Raw genomic sequence first — 12333 nt, 5'->3', positions numbered from 1 at the left:
CATTAAGTTTTACTCCACACTCGAGTACTTTCAGGCCCTTCTGTGGCCCATTCTCAAGAGAGGTTTGGGATGTTAGCCTGGGTCAAGGCCCAGCAGTCTTCTGGAACTTCTTCTCGTTGTGCTGTCATTTATGCTGTTTAAAATGTGATAATGATGGGGTATATATCACAATGGGCTATCATGAGATGACCTGTTCATGTTGGGGTATATATATGACAGTAACATATCATGAGATGACTTGTCCATGTTGGGGTATATATTATGACAGTAACATATCATGAGATGACCTGTCCATCTTTGGGTATAAATGACATCAGTGATATATCATGAAATGACCTGTCCATGTTGGAATATATATGACATCAGTGACATATCATGAGATGACCTGTCCATGTTGGAGTATATATGACATCAATGACATATCATGAGATGACCTGTCTATATTGGAGTATATATGACAGTAACATATCATGAGATGACCTGTCCATGTTGGGGTATATATGACAGTAATATACCATGAGATGACCTGTCCATGTTGGGGTATATATATGATAGTAGCATACCATGATATGACCTGTCCATGTTGGGGTATATATTATGACAATAACATATGAGAAGGCATGTCTATCTTGGAGTATATATGATATCAGTGACATATCATGAAATGACCTGCCCATGGTAGAGTATATATGACATTAGTGACAGAATGAACTGGACTGACCATGACAGGGTATTTATGACAGTGGCATATCATGAGATGACCTGACCATGATGAGGTATATATGACACTAGTGACATATCATGAGCTGACCTACCTTTGATGGGGTATATAATTATGACATTGGTGACATTATGAGATGGCCTTCCCATGATGGGGTATATATGATATTAGTGACATATCATAAGATGATCTTCCTGTGACGGGGTATATATGACAATAGTGACATATCATGAGATGAGGTGACCATGATGTGGTATATATGACATTAGTGAGATATAATGAGGTGACCTGCCCATGGTGGGATATACTCTATATGACATTTAGTGGCAATGAGCTTAACTGACCATGATGGAGTACACATGACAGTAGTGACATATCATGAGATGACCTTCCCATGATGGAGTATATATGACACCAATGACATATCATGAGATGAACTGACTATGATGGGGAATATATAACATTGATGACATGAGCTGACCTTTGAATGTGGAAATAAATGAGAAGCGTTGGCTTACTGATAACTGTCATAAACATTAATGTATTGAAATGCATCAGCCTTAGATTTAACATCAAATTACAGAATTGATAAACGATTGTAGTCTTGTAATGATAATCGTTAGTTTTGAAAACTTGGAATAAAATGTGTCAGTGTTGCTTTCATGATGCAATGAATAATGTATGAGAGGAGGTGTTTGTGGAATGTTATGATAATAAAGATTTGATATGGAAATATAAGGTTCAATTTTATGAAAGTCTTGATTTTTCTGATAAAAAAAAAAAAAAAAAAAAGAGAATTTGATACATAACATGATTGAAAGAATTGTAGCTACAGATGACATGGAAAATGAAACAAAATATGATGACGTGTGTGTATATATATATATATATATATATATATATATATATATATATATATATATATATATATAATATATATATATAGTGAGCATGAAGATGGAACTGATACAGCAGTTGGAATAAAAATTACCAATTCTCAATATATGAAATGTGAGCATGATAAATCGAATGGTCATTCACGATAATGGTGATCAAGTTATGCCATGATGGGGTATGTATGATAAAGTGACATTTCATGAGCTGACTTACTTTAGCTATGATAAATATGGTCATATTAAGACATAATGATAGAGTTTGTGTGAAGTGTAGGTACTCTGATTATGAAGAATGCATCAACTACATGAGACATGAGAAGATATTAAAATAAGACGAATTCGTGAAGTTATGAAAATTTGGATGTGGAAATAAATGAAAAGCTTCGGGAACTGATGATGGTAATGATCATCAGATTTTTGAAATGTGTCAGTCTTGAATTTAATATTAAATCAGAGTTGATAACGGGATGTCTTTTTATAGTTTTGGTAACTTGGGATATAGTGCTCTCCATGTTTTCTTTTATGAGTATTTGTAATGCAGTGCATGATAATGAATATGGTAGGCCTTATTTGTGAAGCATTATGATAATGAGGATTTGACACTAATAGGGAATATATGATTTTCTGAAAAAAAAAACAGACGAAATACAAATGAGTAGCAAATGACATGACTGAAAAACACTAACTACAAATGTGTATGGAAAATGAAATAGTATAATAACCTGTGATAAATACTGTGTGCAAGAAGATAGAACTGATACATTAGTTGACAAAAAATTGTCCATTCCAAATGTATGAAATGTAATTATGAAATCCTACAGGCCATTCATGATAATGGTGATCAACTTATGCTATGAGGAGGTCTGTACGACAAAAGTGACATATAAAGAGCTGACCAGTTTTTACTGTGATGAATGTGGTCACATTATGAAATAATGAGTGAAATAATGCTGCCAATGTTGTTCTACTTATAGGTGTTTATAATGCAGAGTAAAAAAAAATATGAAAGGTCTTCTGTGGAGTGTTATGATAATGAGGATTTGATACGTATTGGACATTGGACCCAAGTATATGAATTGTTTAAAATATTGTTACTGATTACTAATTGTTTTCTCGTGGTCTTTATAGCCGCATGCAATCTGTGAGACCTGTAAACTTAATTTGTTATATGCCCAATTACGCATACATAATCTGAGATTTTTCAATAGGACATTTCAAATTGTCAAATCCACACTGCCATGGCACTCCAAGCAAAAGTAAAGTCCATTTTGTTTTATGAACGAACTGATATTTTCAGTCCTCCTGACTTATATAAAGTCTTAGAGAGGTAAATTTAAAAGCCCTAAGACTTAATTCGAGTTGCATCTCGGCTCGAATCACTTGAAACCTACTGTAGGTATTTTTTCTATGTTTACTTCATCAGTTAACCTATACGAAGCTGGTCATTCAACTATTTTGGACACCGGTCCTGATAGCTTTTCGAGTCACTACGTATTTTAGATCTATGGTGCATCATTATGCTGTGATATGAAATAATAAGTGAAAAGCCACAGTTATGAATATGGCAAAAGACTGTTCGATGGTTTCCTAGACCTTTACACAAATTCGTCAATTGTTTTCTTTTTCAAGAAATATTTATTCTTATTCAGTTGGCTAAAGATTACAGTGGTGCAAAAGGTCGAAAGCTCAGTTTTGCAACAATATTGGTATGTTGATAAATAAAGTCTTATTCATATACATATCTGTGGCTTTTTACCTATGATTTTAGATGTCATTCTATCTCTGATGGGTAGCCAGTGCAACTTAGACAATATAGCATCAACAAGACGTACCAATGTATACAGAAGGGAAAATTAAAATAGTGAAACAAAACTTATGATGCAACTGCTGGCATAGCCACTTATAAGAGCCTAGGTCATCGGCAGATTTGGGCAGCGATGCCCAAAAGCCTTGACAGTAAAGTATATAATTACAGTAGCACCTGAGCATAACTGACACACTGGTGGTGTGGCTTTGTAGTTAAGTAACAACGAGCCCATATTTTAGTCTGCACTTCAATAGTCTCTGGGTGTCTTATAACCAAGAGCTTTTTTAACACAGCCCCTAACCTAAACTAACCTAATTTACCGTTAAAATTCAGTTTAAGAGGTTTATTAAGAAATGTTTGACATTTGAAATGGAAGCTTAAGAGATTTATTTAGAAATGTTTCACCATTTAAAATGTAGTTTTAGAGATTTGTTTAGAAATGTTTGACATTTAAAATGGTAGCTCAAGAGATTTTAGAAATGTTTCACCATTTAAAATGGTAGATTAAGAGATTTATTTGGAAATGTTTCACCATTTAAAATGGTAGATTAGGAGATTTATTTGGAAATGTTTGACCATTTAAAATGGTAGATTAAGAGATTTATTTAGAAATGTTTGACTATTTAAAATAGTAGTTTAAGATGTATATTTAGGAATGTTAGACATTCAAAATGGAAGCTTTAGAGATTTATTTAGAAATGTTTGACATTTAAAATGGTGGCTTGAGAGATTTATTTAGAAATGCATGACCATTTAAAATGGTAGATTAAGAGATTTACCTAGAAATGTTTGACCATTTAAAATGGTAGATTAAGAGATTTACTTAGCAATGTTTCACCACTTAAAATGGTAGATTAAGAACTTTATTTAGAAATGTTTGACCATTTAAAATGGTAGAGGTGGAGATTTATTTAGAAAGGTTTGACCATTTAAAATGGTAAATTAAGATTGTTATTTAGAAATGTTTGACCATTTAAAATGGTACATTAAGAGATTTATTTTGAAATGTTTGACCATTTAAAATGGTAGATTAAGATATTTATTGAGAAATGTTTGATCATTTTATATGATAGTTTAAGAGTTTTATTTATAAATGTTTGACCATTTAAAATGGTAGATTAAAAGATTTGTTTACAAATGTTTGACCATTTAGAATGGTAGATTAATAGATTTGTATAGAAATGTTTGACCATTTAAAATGGTAGATTAAGAAATTTGTTTAGAAATGTTTGACCATTTAGAATGGCAGATTAAGAGATTTGTTTAAAAATGTTTAACCATTTAAAATGGTAGATTAAGAGATTTATTTAGAAATTTTTCACCATTTAAAATGATAGATTAAGATTTTTATTTAGAAATGTTTGACCATTTAAAATGGTAGATTAAGAGATTTGTTTAGAAATGTTTGACCATTTAAAATGGTAGATTGAGAGATTTGTTTAGAAATGTTTGACCATTTAAAATGGTAGATTAAGAGATTTGTTTAGAAATGTTTGACCGTTTAAAATGGTAGCCTAAGAGATTTATTTAAAAATGTTTAACCATTTATAATGGTAGTTTTGGAGATTTATTTAGAAATGCTTAGTATCTAAAAAAAAAACAGTAGCAAAGCAAATCCTAATTGTAATAATGTAGCTAATAAGTGCAGTAGGCCATAACATTGAGGTCTGTTGAGTTCAGGTGTTACTGTATATTCCAACTGCTACATTGTGTCTTTAATTTTATTGAGAACCATAACAATTTCATTGAGATTAAGATGATCAGTAGTGAGTCCATGAATAAACTCTTATTACCAATTTTAAAGATTAAGAAAATCTGGACTACAGTACAGACTCAATGTATCAGATGGAACTAGGAGAGTACAATTTTTCTTTTTGATGTCTGGAAGAAGAAGTTTCTCCCTAAACGTAGGGGATCCACGATGTTCTTCTAGTACAAGAAAGTAGTAGTAGTTAGGAGACTACTTATTTTAAAAGATCACTGACCCCCTCAGACCTCTGTATGAAAAATAATTCATTGCAAACTTCGCTGACTCAAATTGATAAAATGACCTTGGTGAGAATGAAACTCATACAGTAATTTAGACAACGCACACTTGATTTGTCTGAGGAGATCGCTTCACAAGGGGAAGCATTGAAATTCCTTTGCATCTTTGAAGATGAAGGTCATGAGATGCACTAAGTTGAAGGAAATAGATCTGCACCATCTGCTCCCCGATAATGAAAACCTGTGGTTGAAGAAGAAATTATTTTTTACTTCGTGGTGCCAGATATGGTTACTTACGAAATAAAGCTCTCGAGTTTTGACAGTTGAATTAAGATAAGACTTTGGAATAACATTGGTCAAATCTGTGAAGGGTTAATTGTAATAATGGACTAAACTCTGCTTTTGAAGCTTAGTATCCAGATCTAGCACTTGAGATTTCTTTAAAAGATAGGAGGCTCATTGATGTAGTAGTTGCCAAACTTTAGAATGGCATCCGACCATGAACATGAACTGCAACAAAAGGAGAAATGAGATTAATTTTGAGATTTTCCCTAGCTTATGATATTTTATCTTTTCTCATCCACAGGGCTTCCATTAAAGATTTCAGTCTCCAAGTATAATTGTGTCCCTTCAGTTTTACTATTTATTAATTTTTGGTTTTGAAACAAGTCTTCAGTATTTTTACAAACTTCCCTGTGGGCTCGGTTCCATTTTTTCAAAACCCTACAGTCAGGCTGAGCTTTATAGCTTCAAGAGAAGGAGACAAAACCCTTCAGTCAGGCTTAGCCTCATAGCTTCAAGAGACTCTCCGTTGTTGAACATAAATAAAACACTGCAACAGAGACGTCAGGTGATACCTGAAGCAAACCTGATTTTGAAACGATCGAAAGGTTGAGGTAGAAGTTTGCAAAGAAACCAACATTGCGTATTGTATTTTATTCCTAAAATACAGTACGCAAAATGTCTTGACGAATAAATACCCGAGAACACCATATGACACTTGAAGTAGAACTGGTTGATTAAACAATTTCAAGAAAGGTGTTCAACAAGAGAATTAGCGAAGTTCGGTGATTTCTGAATCATAATTCGCGCGTTCGGGAACGTAAGCATTAAACGACTAAATACCCTTTTATTTTTTACCTGAAGAGAAAACTGAAGGATTAAATACAAAAAGGCCAATTTACTAGAGTGGATGAGATAGAGAAATGAAGTGGCTACAAAGTGGTGTCCCTCGGAGCTGAGGAGGGAGAGCCAAGACGAATTTCATACCAAACCTTCCAAGTGGAATGATAAGTCTGAAGCGGAAGAAGTAGTGACGACCAGACGGCAGCTTACCAAGTCCAACTTCCACCTCGAAGACCTCATTCATCCTCGTCCCTTCCGAGGAATCTTAAATCCAAAGACCACTTACCAAGAGGAACCGCTTTTGGTCTCGGCGGGAGACGAACTGCCCAATGCGTGCCCCCAGTGGCTGCAATTACGACTCCGACGGGCTGCCAGGACCGGGGAGAAATTCTACCCCCTTCGGGGGAGGGTGAGGGGGAAGTCAAGAGACGACCTCACCCCCCATTTTCTGACTTCCAACTAGGTTACACAAAATGGATGCCAGCGTTCTTTATTTTGGACGTAATCATCTCTATAACAGTCCACATAAAGTTGTTGTTTATATCTTATGGATTTATGTTGCGGTTTGTAATGCAGGTATCTAATTTAAATTTTAGAGCATAATAGGTTATTTCAATACATAAAATTACTATTAATGCTCATTAAGAACATAAACACCCCAACTCTCCGCCCTCTCTCTCTCTCTCTCTCTCCTCCCACTCTCTCGTCTCTCTCTCTCTCTCTCTCTCCTCTCTCTCTCTCTCTCTCTTAACAATCCAAAACCAATTTGAACTAGTTTCGGTGGCATTTCTGGAAAAAAGGAAAATATCTGTTTTGGCAGTTACAATTAGTATTTTGATTTGATTATTTCTAAGAAACCTAGTGGTTTTCGGGTTCGTTGTTTGGGGCAAAAAACTTTTTTTTTTAGCAATGTAAACTTATGAGCGTTTTTACAGCACTTATAGAAATGTTACTGTCATGGCCAATTTGACATATAAGAGATAAATGTATGAGGTTAAAAAAAAACTATTATCACCAAGGCTGATTGCTTTTAATGCACTCATCTCCAAGTGCAATTGATATCAAGCACAATAAACCGAACATTACCATCATTGCGGTAGTTAGGAATTCTTAATAATACAGATTAATGAAGAGGCATTATAAAGAAAGTTGCCAACACGATAGACAATCAGTAATAAAACTAAAAAGAGAAAATTGCTTGATTGAATTAAACCTCAATCTACCTCTTGAAGCTTTAGAATTACAGTATTCTCTTCAGCGTTTCAAAAAATAAAAATAACTATAATAATAATAGTTGATATTCAACAGATTAATTTATAAGTATTCAACGCGTAGCTGAATAATTTGCAAAAATTCTCTTCAACATTTTAAACAATAAAAGGAAACTATAATAATGAAATTGTGATATTCTACAGATTTAGCTATAAGCAATCAACGCGTAGCTGAATTATTTGCAAAAATTCTCTTCAACATTTAAAACAATAAGAAACTATAATGATAATACAGTAATATTTTACAGTTTAATCTACAAGCATTTCAATGCGTGGCTGAATTATTTGCAAGAATTCCCTCTTCAACATTTATAACAAAAACAAACTATAATGGTAATAATAAAGGAATACTGTATAGATTAATCTGCACATATATATATATATATATATATATATATATATATATATATATATATATATATATATACATATATATTACATGATATATATATTATATATATATATATATATATATATATATATATATATATATATATATATATATAATGTGTATATATATATATATATAATATATATATATATATATATATGTATATCAGTATACATATAGCTGAATTACGAAACAATGTCAATCAATGTACCCAAGGTAATGCTTCTATAACCATTAAACCCTCTTATAAATCACTACTTCAGTTAGCATATTTTTCCCTAAAGCATCTGCATAAAACTAATTTTCATATTACCTCGGAAGAAGATAGCCCTATATAATAATAAAATAAAATTAATTCAGAACAGACGAAATGGTGTTTTTTCAAAGTTTGAAGCTTTTGATGAAATTTTACTAATATGTTCTTGGCAATAGTCAAAATTTTTAACCAATTCTGAATACCTGATATATGTTGCTGTATCATATCTTAGCGGTGGCAAATAAAGCACACAAAAGCCTTTTGTTCTATTTACTTCCTTTATACATTAAGTTAAGAAATGTGCATTTCTTAGAATAAATTTTCACTTGTAATTCCAACGCCCCCTGGCCCCACCCCCATCTAAAAAAAATCTGCTTACTATCTTTCTGAATTAGTACAGTCAATGAAACACTTTTAAAGAAATGAACCTCGATTAAAACTATTTAGAATTATCTGTATTTATCTGCATGAAATCATGAAGCATTTCCAGAATCCATACAAAATGTTCTCATCTTATTTAATAATTTTTTACAAAAGCCCATAAGGACACTTAACAAGGGAATTATGATCCATTATTATGTGCTTCTTGTTTTGTTAGAATTAGAGCTTTAAATAGTATTTTAAAAACCTATCTCCAATTCGGTCTAAAACTTTTATCATAATAAGAATATAATATCTAACATCATAAGAACTTTCAAATAACAAATAAAAATTGATTTTTAAGCCAAACATTTACCCACCACTGGATACCTCACACTCAAACAAGTTTTCAGTTATATTTGACAATGAAATTATCACCATCTTTTATTTCTAAGTACTTGAGATTCCTGGGGTTTAGAGTCTGACACTTCAAGACACTGATTTAATGATCTTTCAATCACATCCAGTTAAAGTATTTTCGATCCTTATACATTTTCTTCAAAAACCAAAGCTATACACCAAATTCTTCTCTGCCATTTAAAACAATTTTTGCAAGTTCTTTGAAAACTAGATTCTATTAAAAATTTAATTTTTTATATGTATATACTGTTTTCGTCATGTCCTTTACACAAAATATACTAAAAGATTCCTTTGAACATTGAATGTAAAATTATCAAATTGTCTTGCAAACCCGGATACACACTTTTTTTTCTGGCCGAATAGATTAGCATATTGAAACCATTCGCTTTCAGTCGCATGTATTAATACAGCGAAAAAACTCCATCCCGAATTTATCTTTCTCCTTTTGTGAATCTTCAAGGAATTACGAATTTAAAATCGGATAAAGGATGTTTCATTCTAGCATTCAAGTCTTGCTTTTGAGTGAATTATTAAGAATATTTATTAGTTTATCTCACTCTTTATTAATATTCGGCAGGCACTTATATTCAATTGCATTTTTTTAAAGCAAGAGCCTTATTTTCTTTAATGATTAAAGTTTTTATTAACCATTCTATCATCATTTCAAAACCTATGATATACCGATTTAGAATATATATTTTAATCCATTGTAGGGCTAGATGTCTTTGTGGATTCCACATCCAGATTAAAAATAATCATAGATACATTGGTATACTATCAACACTCCACATTCGTTATTCATTTATGGATAATTTGAATATTTGCATTTTATTTTCATCTTAGGAACTCTTTAGAACCTATCATTCTGCAGGGTGTCCATAAACTCCCAGTGCCATTCTGAGCAATAAATACTTTTAATGGTGCTGGGACTTTATGGACGCCATGTATCTTAACGCAGAAACTACAAGCAGCAAATTAAAAAAGAACTAAAGACTTTCCTCTTCTGCAGGAGCTACGATCTAAAGAGAAAATACTAAAAGACAATTATTGAAATATAAGAAGCAACTTATTTACAAAACATGCAAGGGGCCGCCAGAGGGGGAATCTGCACTGTGGAGGGCTGTGCATAAAACAAAAAGCAAACATCATACCCCGCAATTCTATCTACAGATCCTTCAGATATCATGAAACCCAGGCTACTTCTTTCCTCTGCAGCTTGGGTGCTTAAATTTGGCGTAAATCAGGGTAGATGTTTGGCAAACCACCTATAATCATGCTTGCAATCTGTCTTCATAGACAATGAACCTTCTTGGATCAGGAATAAATAATGAAGTGTAGGCCATTAAGTTCAGGTCTGGCGCACTTTCAGAAATTCAGAGGTTAAGACATTAAGAATAAAAGGATTGTGTGGGGGGGGGCAGGGGCAGAGCTGATTTGGTTGGGCAGCATGATGTGAAGTGATCAAGAAAATACTTGAGATAAAGTGTATGGAACTAAAACTGAAACTTCAAGAAAACCCTACATTTATATTAAGAAGTAACAGTCGAGGAGATGGACAGCAAGATGGGAGAAAGAAAGCGGAAATACATGCAAAGTAAAAAGGCTTAATACTGCTTGCAGGAAGGGGCCAGTCAATGAAGGTTAATGCAGTTAAATGTCTCTCAATATCAACTGTATGGATGATTATGTTCATCTTTCTAAGAATATCTTTTTTCGCAAAGTCTTTTAAGAAAACCACAGACATTAAAATTGCATGATGGAATGACATCAGTAGGCCTATGCTCATAAAAACAAATTCTTCTGACTAAAGACAATTATTTACATGTCTGCACAGAAAATTTCTGTTGGGGAAGATAGATGCAAGCGGTATGTTACAAGTTCGGATAATTATAGCCATAGGCATTGCCGAATTTTGCCTCAATTCACTCATAATTCGTCCATAGTTCAACGAACTGGCTAGAAGCCAATTTTCCCTCATTCTGAGAGAATAGGCTTCAAAAATTTTGATATCATTTAGAGCTTCTCAATAGCTCATCGTTCGTGAAAATCTTGGAGAATCTGATGAGAACAGAGAGAGCTGAAGTTTTGATATGTTCTATACTTTGAGCGGAAAACTCAAAAACTTACAACAAAATGGGATACGACAGTTTGTATCGCCTTATTTTTATGTGTCAGTAAAAGAAATTTACACGAATTACATCTTAAACAGATGGCCTACCCTTTTATCTTGCTAAAGAAGAGATGAAGTACATTAAAGTATATGAATACTAAAAATAGAATTAAATACTCACGGAAAAATAAAACAAGCTTCGATCGTTTCCCGACCACAATTCTCATTTGAATCTCCTGCCATCTTCGACGTCGAGTAACAAAACAAATGGTAACACTTATGCCGCAAATCGACAATAAGATGGGTAGACATCCTCAAATAACAATGCATATAATCCTGTAGTTCACCGAAACTGCGGAATAACCGACAACCAAAATAAATGAAGAAGAAAGATCATTTCTTTGCCGTTTGAATGTTAGCAACCGTCAATTCGGTACTTTAGTGGGACACTAACCACGCAGTCTAACAGTCTACCACAAGGCAGCCAGATAACTCGGCTCTCTCTTCTTCTACCGAATTCTGAAAAAGAAAAAAAGATAAGAGCGAAAGCTGGCATTTAACACCTAACCCCTTGTTTATTCCAAGAATGACAAAAAGAGCTACGGTATTGGACCCTTGTAACGTAATAATGATGAAGTAAATGGATATCATTACTGCGTACGTACATTTTTTGGAAAACCTAAGATAATAGCATACCTTGATTCTCCAATCACGTCACCAGCGAAAGTTATACGGAAAATAATTACTACCCTTCGTCGCCTTTATATATATATATATATATATATATATATATATATATATATATATATATATATATATATAATGTGTGTGTGTGTGTGTGTATATATATATAATATATTTTTTTTTTTTTTTTTATATATGTGATGTGTGTGTATATATATATATATATATATATATATATATATATATATATATATATATATATATATATATGTATATATATATATATATATATATATATATATATAT

At 32.6% G+C, this 12333-nt stretch overlaps 1 long non-coding RNA gene across 4 annotated transcripts in view; it reads right to left on the bottom strand.

The window, feature by feature from the left end:
• Window positions 1-11840, bottom strand: part of LOC135211053 (uncharacterized) — a 35926-nt gene extending 24086 nt beyond the window's left edge. For all 4 annotated transcript variants that reach the window (XR_010313608.1, XR_010313611.1, XR_010313610.1 and 1 more), the window contains exon 1: window positions 11525-11840. This is a non-coding gene — a long non-coding RNA (uncharacterized LOC135211053). The remainder of the gene's footprint in view (window positions 1-11524) is intronic.
• Window positions 11841-12333: the final 493 nt, after the last annotated feature.

This window comes from Macrobrachium nipponense, chromosome 4 (genome assembly GCF_015104395.2).
Source record: "Macrobrachium nipponense isolate FS-2020 chromosome 4, ASM1510439v2, whole genome shotgun sequence".
Lineage (NCBI taxonomy): Eukaryota > Metazoa > Arthropoda > Malacostraca > Decapoda > Palaemonidae > Macrobrachium > Macrobrachium nipponense.
This window is presented reverse-complemented; position numbering and strand designations above follow the sequence as displayed.